Here is a 13,089-nt window from a genome sequence, read left to right on the forward strand (position 1 = left end):
GAAGTGATCAGCCCCACCCTATGGGCGCTTGAAGTGATCAGCCCCACCCTATGGGCGCTTGAAGTGATCAGCCCTACCCTATGGGCGCTTGAAGTGATCAGCCCCTCCCTATGGGCACTTGAAGTGATCAGCCCCACCCTATGGGCACTTGAAGTGATCAGCCCCTCCCTATGGGCACTTGAAGTGATCAGCCCCACCCTATGGGCACTTGAAGTGATCAGCCCTACCCTATGGGCGCTTGAAGTGATCAGCCCTACCCTATGGGCGCTTGAAGTGATCAGCCCCACCCTATGGGCACTTGAAGTGATCAGCCCCTCCCTATGGGCACTTGAAGTGATCAGCCCCACCCTATGGGCACTTGAAGTGATCAGCCCCACCCTATGGGCGCTTGAAGTGATCAGCCCCACCCTATGGGCACTTGAAGTGATCAGCCCCTCCCTATGGGCGTTTGAAGTGATCAGCCCCACCCTATGGGCGCTTGAAGTGATCAGCCCCTCCCTATGGGCGTTTGAAGTGATCAGCCCCACCCTATGGGCGCTTGAAGTGATCAGCCCCTCCCTATGGGCGTTTGAAGTGATCAGCCCCTCCCTATGGGCACTTGAAGTGATCAGCCCCACCCTATGGGCGCTTGTGTTAACCAGCACAACCCTGTGGACACTTAAATTGATCAGCACAACCCTGTGGATACTTTAGGCTATGGGCCCTACCCTGTGGACGCTTAATGCTACAAAACTATATATATATATATATATATATATATCTACAGGTCCCAGAATGACACAGTCCTTGGTCTTCCCTGCAGCATCACCACCACATTAGTTATAGAACTGAGGTGCAGTGGAAAGAGTGGCATGCTGAGATTTATGGTGCTTTTACTCACAGAGATTAATAATCTGACAGATTATTGAAGCCAAAGCCAGGAATGTTCTGTTTATAGTCTATTCCTGGCTTTGGCTTCAATAATCTGTCTGATAAATCTCTCTGTGTAAAGGCATCCTCAGTGTCTGTTACCAGAGTTGTTGTACTTCTAGTGTCCGGTTTTACTCCAGTTGTTTTTTTATTAGTGAGAATAACAGAAAGTCCTTGAGTTGTCCTATACACAGACATATAGGGGGAGATTTATCAAACATGGTGTAAAGTGAAACTGGCTCAGTCGCCCCTAGCAACCAATCAGAATCCACCTTTCATTCCTCACAGACTCTTTGGAAAATGAAAGGTGGAATCTGATTGGTTGCTAGGGGCAACTGAGCCAGTTTCACTTTACACCATGTTTAATAAATCTCCCCCATCATGTCTGTACTTTTCAGTTTTAGTTTCTGTGTACTTGTAACTACACAAAATAATCTCTAGGTGGTGCTGTTGTTCTCTTTGGGTTCTCATCCGGAGCTGTAATTACACAAAATAATCTCTAGGTGGTGCTGTTATATCTGATTTCACACTGATTCCTATCTGCCCATGTTTCTGTAGAGCAGTGCAGTATACAGGGCTCATGCTGGTGGGGTGGAATAGTTCAGTATTTTTCTCGAATGAAAGTTCTGATAAATTTGCATCTTGTCCTACAACATACGAGGTCTCTATAGACCTATAGACTACACTGAAGAAAAAAGTAATGACTGGTAGATTACAGAGGGGGCTATAAGATGAGGGTTCCATATGCCGACATGTAATGCGTTGTACTGGCAAAGGATCCATTCTGGCAAGAATATATATACAGTATACATGAGACCCTGTTCTGTATAGAGCTGTTTGGCTGGGCAGGAGATTGGGAACTGCAGAGCTTAGACGGCCTTGTAGTTCCAAACATAAACATTGGTGGCAGCAGAGAGGCCGTTGTTGCCCCTTGATACGTCAATAAAAAAATATATATAATGTAATAGAAATTATAATTTGATAAATTCTATAACCCGCAGAATTGTAAAGTGCTGCGGGATATGTTGGTGCTATATAAATAAATAAAATTTTATAACTTTATTAAAGCAATGTATTTAAAATAATAATAAAAAAACAACAACAATTCTGGAGTCCCCCTTTAAGTGTCTCTCTTTTACCTGGACCAATGCTTTATTCAAACACCCCGTCTCCTTTTCCATCATGTTATTTTCTTGTCAATGATGAGACATTGGTCCCTGGAGCCCGACCACCCCTCCCTCCACTTCTGCATTTCAATGTCTTCAACAGTCTCCACCCCGCCAAAGATCCTTGACACACCTTGTAATTTGCTTCTATCAAAAAAATCTTATGTCTTCCAGTAGTTATCAGATGCTGTATGTCCTGCAGGAAGTGGTGTATTCTTTCCAGTCTGAAGAGCAGGAGAGGTTTTCTATAGGGATTTGCTACTGCTCTGGACAGTTCCTGACATGGACAAAGGTGGCAGCAGAGAGCACTGTGTCATACTCTAAAGAATACACCACTTCCTGCAGGACATACAGCAGCTTGTAAGTACTGGAAGACTGGAGATTTTTTTTTAAGCTTAGGGCACTTTGACCCATCAGACTGTTTCTGATCTATTCTTCTGCTCATAAGATGGCACTGACTATCTTCCCTTCCCTCCTCTCCCTTTGCCCTCGCTGGCCCCCTACCTCCTGATTCCTCTTCTTAACTAGTTTTTCCATGTTTTCTATTCATTTCCTCCTTTTGGCAATCCAGTAATGAGATGGTAATGATGCTGATCTGTGCACTAGTCTCCGGGGTAATAAGTTTTCTATGGGGATTTGCTCCTGCTCTGGACAGTTCCTGACATGGACAGAGGTGGCAGCAGAGAGCACTGTGTCAGACTGGAAATAATACACCACTTCCTGCAGGACATACAGCAGCTGATAAGTGATAGCTGATAGAAGTAAATTACACATCTATATAACTTTCTGACACCAGTTGATTTGAAAGAGATAACCCTTTCAATAAAAAATGACACGGCCCTCCAGCTGTGGCAAAACTACAATTCCCATCATGCCTAGATAGCTAAAGCTTTGCCAGTCCAGGCATGATGGGAATTGTAGTTTGTCCACAGCTGGAGGGCATTGGCACGCGGCATATGAAGCCCCACTTACACTTCCCCCATGTCCCCTTCTCAGATGAGACGTGTGCTGTTTGGGCTCTTCCATGATCTCTGTATGATAGAAATGCTGTGCGCCACAGATGTAGAGCCGCCATGCTGTGATACCCATTAGCCCGCTGCCCGTGGGACGGGTAATCCCGCTTATAGAGCTATTGTGCAGTTACTATTGACAGGACAGGAGATGTCAGGGGGGGTCATCGGGGGGATTACCTGCATACAGGGTTACTGACCATCAGCAAATCCTCAGACTGTCTATAATAATGGGGGAGTCCTGCCATGGTAGCAGAGGTCACAGCAAGTGTCGCTTCATATAAGCTCCTGAGCTGCTGACGTATGTTATATATGTGTACAGAGGGTTATCTGTCTGTGATTCCAGGATATCCAAGCTGTATAATAGCGGCCTGACAGTTGTGTCTGTGTACAATGTATATCTGCATATGTAGCATGCTTTATATATCTGTATACATTTATATATCTGTGTGTATTGTATATATTTATATATCTGTGTATTGTGTACACTTATATATCTGTGTGTATTGTACACATGTATATATCTGTGTGTATTGTATACATTTATGTATCTATGTTTATTGTAGGCATCTATTAGTATATACTGTATGGCCACGACTACACGACGTCTTTTTTGGCCATTTGACAGACGTCTTTTTGAGCCTAAAGGGGTATTCCACTCAAACATAACTTTTGCTGCCCATGGTGAAACTAACAATTCCTTTCATACTTGTTATTATCTATTCAGTCTCTTTCCCCCAGTTCCCAGCTGCTACTTTCTGCTGAAGACACAAAAATCTGTGTGAGCTTTTCTATCTCCCCCTCTTCCCCCCTCCCTTCTGAGAAGGCTGATGTAAACAAGTCCCTGACAGGCTTTTTCTGCAACTTTATAGAAACTCTGTAATGCTGGGAGGGTTAATCACAGTGAGTCCATCAGCCATCGGGGAAGGGGAGGAGGGGGAAAGAAAGGCTCACACACAGATTTTTGTGTCTTCAAAAGAAAGCAGCAGCTGAGACCTGTATATGCATGTAGGCATCTTTGTGTGTATTTATGTCTAGCTGTGTATGTATATTTGTGTTTGGTATATATGCATGTGTGTGTGTGTGGTGTCCCACCATGGGTGTTACTAGTTTGTACACCCCTCGCAAAGCATGTAGTTTTGCCACTAGATATCGCTAGTATGTATATCTTGTATCTAAGTATTGCACCGCTGTAGTCAAGGGGTTATTGTTGTTTGTGATTTGTGCATCAATGAGAGCTCTTTTCTCCACCTATCTTTATTCTCCTTCTTCTTTTGCACTGTATTACATACCCTGTAGAAAGTTGTCACATGGGGACAGGAAGTGTAGGCACACACTAGTTAGTCTTTCCCTGGTTTTCATAGAGGCAAGATGCACAAACCAGAGTCTCCTACAGAGTTTATCCAGGAGCTTGCCTCTGCCAGGTTCCCTCTCTGGGACAAGTCCAGTGTAGTCTAGTCTGGAGTGAGGTAGTGGACAGACACCCATGGGAAGCACAGACACTAGTTCCTTGAAAGCAGCACTTCTACACACTATGCAGTGCTAAACACTCACAGAGGGGAAAAGTCAGAAATCATCCCAGCCCATGCCGTGAACATATCTAAAGGTGCAGGACGGTATCCTGAAAAGGAACTGATCTGGATAGAGCAAAGTTGCCTACGTACTCTATCTTGCAGCGCGGGTGTAACCAGGAAAACCTGACCACTCTTCCTAACCCAGGTAACAAGGTCTGGGGCTTGTGTCATCCTAGGAGGGACGGGTCACCCGACTCTAGGGCAATAGGTGGTATTAAGACAGAGGTCAAAACACTGGCACAAGTTTTGTCGCTACTCTCAAGTATTCTACTTCTTCTACTACTAAAGTTCCGGCAGAGCACAGTACTACATTCAGTATACCATCTAGCTGAGCTATACTCCGACCAACCACAACAGTAGTGGCGTCACAGTACAATCTGGCAAGTCACTGGTCAAACACCATAGTGGTGCACCACATATATATATGTGTGTGTGTATGAGGACACAGAGATCTTTCACCATCTAGCTGAGCCACTGAAATCCTCGATTATATTGAGACATCAAAGCCGCAGAGCCGCGGCCGCTTTCCCTTGTTGATGAAGGTTTCCTCTCAGTCCTCCAGCTTCCTCTGAAACACTTAGGACAATTGTCTTCCTATGAAGCTGACCCTAGTGTGTATGAGAGGAATGTTTTATTATGATCCCTCTGGTGACCGGACTTAGGGTGGTATTACACGGGCCGATGGGGGCCCGATAATACCTGTAAAGAGCAGCGATCTGCTAGATCGGCGCTCGTTTACTGGACCTATTACACGGCCCGATAATCGTTAAACAAGGGCTGCAGGGACATCGTTACTGATGTCCTTGCAGCCCTTGCTTAACTATATACATTACTTATCCATGCTCCAGGGCTGATGCTGCGGTCTTCTTCTCCACGAGTCCCGCGCGATCTAGCTTCAGAGTGGCCTGTCAGCTGACAGGCCGCTCAGCCAATCACAGGCCGGGTCCGCTGCCTGTGATTGGCCGGGTGGCCTGTCAGCTGACAGGTCACTCTGAAGCTAGAGCGCGCAGGACCCAGGGAGAAGAAGACCGCAGCAGCAGCCCTGGAACGTGGATAGGTAATGTATATCGTCAGTCGCTGGCTGCGCACCGCTATTACACGTAGCGATGCGTGGTCGGCGCCCGACGAAAATACGTTTAAACCTTTATCAACAATCAGCCGATGATCGTTGTCATCGGCTGATCGTTGTATTTATTACATGGAGCGATAATCAGCCGAGTCGTTCCGTGTAATAGTACCCTTACATGTGTCCATTCTGTCTATACGGCAATATGGCATATGTTACCACCAGATGGCACCAGATTGGGCACAGAGATACCTATATATACTAGTGACTGTGCTCGGCTGATTTTCCTGGAGACTTCAAAGTGTACAATGATGTGTACTAAGCCCCAGAGGCAGTCAGGGCACCCCTCCATGGGGACAATGGTTGACCTATGGCTACATTAAGCATATGTACAGTGTGTATCACGCCTTATCTTGTGCAAAATCGCATCACAAAGCATTACATGTGATCATCACAGCCATCAGCCGAAAGTCCGGACACACCCGTACACCCTCCTGACCACATACACGCTTCACCAAGTTTAAGAGGAAAGATCAGAAGCAACGTGAGAAAATATTACTTTACTGAAAGAGTAGTAGATGCTTGGAACAAACTTCCAGCAGATGTGGTTGGTAAATCTACAATAACTGAATGTAAACCTGCCTGGTATGTACAAATATCTATCCTAAGATAATAATAATGGAAGATAATAAAAGGGCGGACTAGATGGACCAGGACAGAACTCTCCGCCGCGGAATCCCGCCAAACTCTGTGTAATACAGGCTGTCTACTGGAGGGCTCGCACCTCCTCTCTCCGCGTGAGCCCTCCCATAGACTACATGAAGTTTAGAGGGATTCCGTGGCGGAGAGTTCTGTCACGGAATTCCGCCAGTTTTCCTGCCAGTTCACATTTCGGGAACATATCAGGGAAGGTGGCGGTCTTGTACCATAGACAGACGCTAATAATGATCATGATATGTCCAGTATGTTCCCGAAGTGAGAGCATAGCCAGGTACTGCTCAGTGGGGGATGGGAGAGGTGGGGGAGCAGGGAAGAACTGATTCTTTATATTAAAAAAAATCACCCTGGGGTATCCATTTAACCTCTTAAGGACATAGGACGTACCGGTACGTCCTATGTCCTCACTTGCACTTCAAAGTGCCACTCACTTTGAAGTGCCGCGATCCCGGGTGCCGCGTGTAGCCCGGGACCGCCGCTATTAGCGGGCACGGTCTGATCGCCGTGCCCGCTAATTAGCTAATCGGAGGCAGCTGTCAAAGTTGACAGCTGCCTCCGATTACCGGAGGCAACGTTTCCCTGGTGTCTAGTGGGGGAGATCGCTCCTCCGGGACCTTGTCCCGGAGGAGCGATCTCCGTTACTGATGCCGGCCGGGGACGCGTCCAAGATGGCGCCGTCCTCGGCTCGGCACTCGTTCGTTTTCGGCTGCAGCAGCCGAAAGCAAACGAGTGCCGATCTCATGGATCTCTGCAGCATATCTATGCTGCAGAGATCTCAATGAGAGATCAAAGTATATATACTAGAAGTCCCCCAGGGGGGCTTCTAGTATATGTGTAAAAAAAAAAAAAAAAAGTGTTGTTAATAGTAAAAAGCCCCCTCCCCTAATAAAAGTCTGAATCACCCCCCTTTTCCCAGGTTTTAAATAAAAGTAAACAAATAAATAAATAAATAAACATGTTTGCTATCGCCGCGTGCGTAATCGCCCGAACTATTAATTTATCACATTCCTGATCTCGTACGGTAAACGGCGTCAGCGCAAAAAAATCCCAAAGTGCAAAATTGCGCATTTTTGGTCGCATCAAATCCAGAAAAAATGTAATATAAAGCGATCAAAAAGTCGTATATGCGCAATCAAGGTACCGATAGAAAGATCACATCATGGCGCAAAAAATGACACCTCGCACAGCCCCATAGACCAAAGGATAAAAGTGCTATAAGCCTGGGAATGGAGCGATTTTAAGGCACGTATATTGGTTAACAACGGTTTGAATTTTTTACAGGCCATCAGATACAATATAAGTTATACATGTTATATATCGTTTTAATCGTAACGACTTGAGGAACATGCATAACAAGTCAGTTTTACCACAGGGCGAATGGCGTAAAAACACATTTCCCCCAAATAAAAGAAATGCGTTTTTTTTTTCAATTTCACCACACTTTGAATTTTTTTCTGGTTTCGCAGTGTACTTTATGCAAAAATTCTGCCTGTAATTGCAAAGTACAATTAGTGAAGCAAAAAATAAGGGGTCATGTGGGTTTCTAGGTGGAAAAATGCAAGTGCTATGACCTTTTAAACACAAGGAGGAAAAACCGAAAACGTAAAAACGAAAATGGGCCATGTCCTTAAAGGGTTAAAGGGAACCTGTAGTTAGTATAAAATTACCCTTATTCACTAAGGTTTCATATCCCCCTACCCCAGCCATAGTTTAGATTCCCTCAGCCTCACATCCCACCTCCCCAGCCCGACTCATCATCATATCCCCCTCTCCCACCCTGATTCACATTTCCTCAGACAAATATCCCCCTCCCGCGATTCACATCCCCTCAATCTCAAATCCATCCTCCCCCCTATTCACATTCCCTTAGCTTCATATTCCCCCTCCCCCGATTCACATTCCCTTAGAGTCATATCCCCCCTCCCCCAATTCATATTCCCCCTCCCCTGATTCACATCCCCTTAGAGCCATATCCCCCCTTCCCCAATTCATATTCCCCCTCCCCCGATTCACATCCCCTTAGAGCCATATCCCCCCCTTCCCCAATTCATATTCCCCCTCCACCGATTCACATTCCCTTAGAGTCATATCCCCCGATTCACATTCCCTTAGAGTCATATCCCCCCTCCCCCAATTCATATTCCCCCTCCCCCGATTCACATCCCCTTAGAGCCATATCCCCCCTTCCCCAATTCATATTCCCCCTCCCCCGATTCCCATCCCCTTAGAGTCATATCACCCCTCCCCCAATTCACATCCCCTTAGAGCCATATCCCCCCTCCCCCAATTCATATTCCCCCTCCCCCGTTTCACATTCCCTTAGTCATATCCCCCCTCCCCCGATTCCCACCCCCTCAGCCGCACTTCACTTTTTCTCAGCCTCATACTCCCTCTTCCACCCTGATTCACATTCCCTTAGCCTCCCATTTCCTCTCCCCAAGCCTAATTCACTTTCTCTTAGCCTCATATCACCCCTCTCCCAATTCATATTCCTTCAACCTCATATTTCCCCTCCCCCGTGCCTGATTTACACTCCCTCAGCCTCATATCCCCTTCCCCTACCCTGAGTCACTTTCCTTCAGCTTCCTATCCCCCCTCCCAGATTCACATTCCCTCAGCCTCATATTCCCCTTCCCTGAGCTTGATTCACATTACCTTAAAGGGGTTGTCCAGGGAAATTTTTTTTCTTTTAAATCAACTGGTGTCAGAAAGTTATATGGATTTATAATTTACTTCTATTTAAAAATCTCATGTCTTCCCGTACTTATTACCTCCTATATGTCCTGCAGGAAATGTTGTTTATTTATATCATAAACAGTGCTCTCTGCTGACATCTCTGGCCGAGTCAGGAACTGTCCTGAGGAGGAGAGGTTTTGTATGGGGATTTGCTCCTGTTCTGGACAGTTCCTGACTCGGCCAGAGATGTCAGCAGAGAGCACTGTTTTTGAATGTAAATAAACAACACTTCCTGCAGGACATACAGCAGCTGATAAGTACGGGAAGACTTGAGATTTTTAAATAGAAGTAAATTACAAATCTATATAACTTTCTGACACCAGTTGATTTGAAAGAAATTTTTTTTGGCTGGACAACCCCTTTAACCTCATATCCCTCTCCCCTGATTCACATTCTATCAGCCTCATGTCCCCCCTCCCCTGATTCACATCCCCTCAGTGTAGCATTTACTTAAACATAAAGTTCCCGCCCATCTGACTATTCAAGGAAAAGATCAGATCAGTCACAGTATAATCCATATAACAATATGAAATTATTGCTGGAATCCTAACACCCAGGGCTATAAAACTGTACAATATAATGTTTTCTTTACTAGGACTATAGGCCCTTTATAAGGCTGGCCGTACACATCCTATAGCTGCTGGATGCACGGCCATTACTCCTGACTCCATCATATACGTCTGTTCGTCATGACTGTCCCATACACATGTCCCTTTGTTTTAGAGGAAATTGTGTTCTGATTTTTTTGTTTTTGTTTTTTTTTTTTGCAATTTTTCTGGTGTTTTTTCATGTAAGGGGGAACTTTTTTTTTTCTTTCAAATCAACTAGTGTCAGACAATTTACTTCTATGTAAAAAACCTCTGGACAACAGTCTCTTTGATTCATCCTTATAGGGGAACTATGGAGAAAGTTCTACAGATTTGTAAATTACTTCTATTTAAAAATCTCCAGTCTCCCAGTACTTATCAGCTGCTGTATGTCCTGCAGGAAGTAGTGTATTCTCTCCAGTCTGACACAGTGCTCTCTGCTGCCACCTCTGTCCATGTTAGGAACTGAGCAGTAGCAAATCCCCATAGAAAACCTCTCCTGCTCTGGACAGTTCCTGACATGGACAGAGGTGGCAGCAGAGAGCACTGTGTCAGACAGGAAAGAATACATCACTTCCTGCAGAACACACAGCAGCTGATAAGTACGGAAGACTGGAGATTTTTAAATTTATAAATCTGTATAACTTTCTGACACCAGTGGATGTAAAAGAAAAAATTATTTACCGGATTACCCCTCTAAGTATAAGTATATCTTTTTTTTTAAAATGTCCGATTCGAGTCCAGCCTTATACGCAATATAGCTGCCGGACATACAGTTGTTCCTCCTGACTTCCCATTCTTTAGAAGAAGGCATCTGTGTTCTTATTGGGTAAAAGGAAATTACCCATTTACTTCAATGTAACTTAGCTGCAATACCACACCCAAACTGAGGACAGGAGAGGAGCTGTTTCTGTAAGAAAGCAGCCATAGATAGATAACCCCTTTAAATGATCCCCAAGTGAATCGAGGGCAGTGCACACGCTCAGCCATGGCTCCATTCATTCTCTATAGCCTTTCTGGACTTTGCTTAGTATTCCAAAGTCCCATAGACAATGAATGGGGGTTGGGCACGATGGCTGCCACGTCATTTACTCAGGTTACAGTTGTGATCAGTGTGGGGGGTCCCTGTAGTCAGACCCCTGCTGACCATCAGCTACCCCTCACCTCTAACTTTTTATTATGGGATAGCCCCTTTAAGATGTTTGGGATTTAAGTGTACAACGCTGTGGTATATGTTAGCACTATATATAATATATAAATTATCAGTCGCAAACTCCACGATTGTCAGCGACCAATCCGTATGGAAAGTAGTGACTTGTGCTGTGATTTCTCTTGTACCTTCCCAGTTACCGTAGAGGAACTCCCAGCCCTCCTCCTCCTCCCCCCTCAGCTGGCAATCTCCAAACCCAGGGAGGGGGAGGAGGAGGAGGGACAGCCCTGACTAACAATGTAGCTTTCTGTGTCTTTCAGTTCCAGAGTGTCCTGTGTTGCACACACATGTGATCCTAAGAAGACCTGAAGATTCCAGGATTTTCCCAGGCTGAATGCACTAAAGACTTTGCAAGCTCCATACAGAACATTGCACCCTAGGAGCTAGGGCGCCTGTGCCCACTACTCAAGAAACCTGTTCACGTGCCACGGTGGGCACCCCTGTGGTCATCTCATTGCCCGATACCCCGCCTGGATGAGCTGAGCCAGGAGACATTGGAGTCAATGAGCTGAACTTTCACATTTCACTTTCACATTTGTCTCAAAGTTCAAGCCTCCAGAGCTGAAATCATAATACTGCACTGAGACCATCACTGGTGGAAACAACCCTGGCTGAAGAAGAGGGCAGATCCCCCCAGGCTGCAGGTCAGTATAAAGGAGAGGGCTCCATTCATCTAAGGAATGTGGCTGATCCTGTGTGTTCTTATCTGGACTTACAAAAGAATGTCTGGGCTGTGAGATACAGCGCATGACTTACCAGGCAGCATGGCGCATGTAAACAGAGGGTGGAGGGACCAGGGCCAGAGATGCAAAAAGATGCCTGCCCATTCCAATGCATCATTTTATGTAACCGCTTTAAGGGGTATTCCAGCTTTAGGGGGACCAAAAAAAAAGAGACACTCACCTACCCTCATCCCCCCGCAGCTGCTTCTTGGTTCTTTTAGCACATTAACCCTACAGAGGCTGCCCACTCATCTGTGACCACTGATTGGCTGAGCAGTTATTGGTGCATATGATTGGCTGAGCAGGCAGATCTGTTACGTGAAACAAGCAGCAGCTGTAGAGTGTAAGAGTCGCTACGACGGGAGATCAGGGCAGGTGAGTATTGTCTTTTTTTTTTTTTTTTAATTACCCATATTTTTTCTGGGGTTGTGTTACCCTCTTATAACAGGGTAGAATAACATGTCTGCTTTCTTTCAGAAACAGTGCCACTCTTGTCCTCAGTTTGTATGTCATATTGCAGTGTTGAAGAAAATCGAGTTGTAATACTGCACACAACCTGAGGATAGGGGTGGCGCTGTTATTAGAAGAACACAGCTATGATTATTCTGATTATTGGCTGACTCCTCTAACGCCGAATGGTGTGTGCCATTATTTAGCTTGAGAAAAGGCCGAAAAATATTGTAAAATTTTATTATTTTCTGCTTCCTGATCAAAATTTTTTTCTTACATGTGGTTTTTTGGTTATTTTTGTTTCAGTGGTTTTTCCAATTTCTTGTTATAGTCGTGTGATACAAGGAGATACATAAAAATGTTACAAACTGGGTGAAAACCCTTTAATGACCCGGGGATCACACCTGAGTAAAGAAAAAACACCATAAAAAAAACTACTTTGTAGAATATGTTCTATTTGCCTGTTGGTCGGCTAACACCTGACCACATCATTCTTATACTCAGAAAAGCCAAAGCCGTTTTATGCCCCCCCCCCCCCCTATAATACACTATACCTATGATGCTTTCAATGTTTTTTTTTTCTCTATAGTTTGGATAACACATCACAACTACTTATCAGCTGCTGTATGTCCTGCAGGAAGTGGCATATGCTCTCCAGTCTGACATAGTGCTCTCTGCTACCACCTCTATCCATGTCAGGAACTGTCCAGAGCAGCAGCAAATCCCCATAGAGAACCTCTCCTGCTCTCCAGACTAGAAAGGATACACCACTTCCTGCAGGACATACAGCATCTGATAAGTACTGGAAGACATAAGATTTTTTAATAGAAGCAAATTACAAATCTCTAGCACTTTCTGGCACCAATTGATTTGAAAGATTTTTTTTTTTGTGAACTCCCCCTTTAAGGTGCATGGGCAAGTTTAAAGGGACACTCTAATTTG

The 13,089-nt window shown here is 45.0% G+C and overlaps 1 protein-coding gene across 2 annotated transcripts in view; it reads left to right on the top strand.

Moving 5' to 3' along the window:
* Positions 1–11,200: 11,200 nt before the first annotated feature.
* Positions 11,201–13,089, top strand: part of DEPTOR (DEP domain containing MTOR interacting protein) — a 34,067-nt gene continuing 32,178 nt past the window's right edge. For both annotated transcript variants that reach the window (XM_069957163.1, XM_069957164.1), the window contains exon 1: positions 11,201–11,619. The gene's annotated coding sequence lies outside the window, so the exon portion shown is untranslated. The remainder of the gene's footprint in view (positions 11,620–13,089) is intronic.

The sequence above is a fragment of the Dendropsophus ebraccatus genome, chromosome 2, assembly GCF_027789765.1.
Source record: "Dendropsophus ebraccatus isolate aDenEbr1 chromosome 2, aDenEbr1.pat, whole genome shotgun sequence".
Lineage (NCBI taxonomy): Eukaryota > Metazoa > Chordata > Amphibia > Anura > Hylidae > Dendropsophus > Dendropsophus ebraccatus.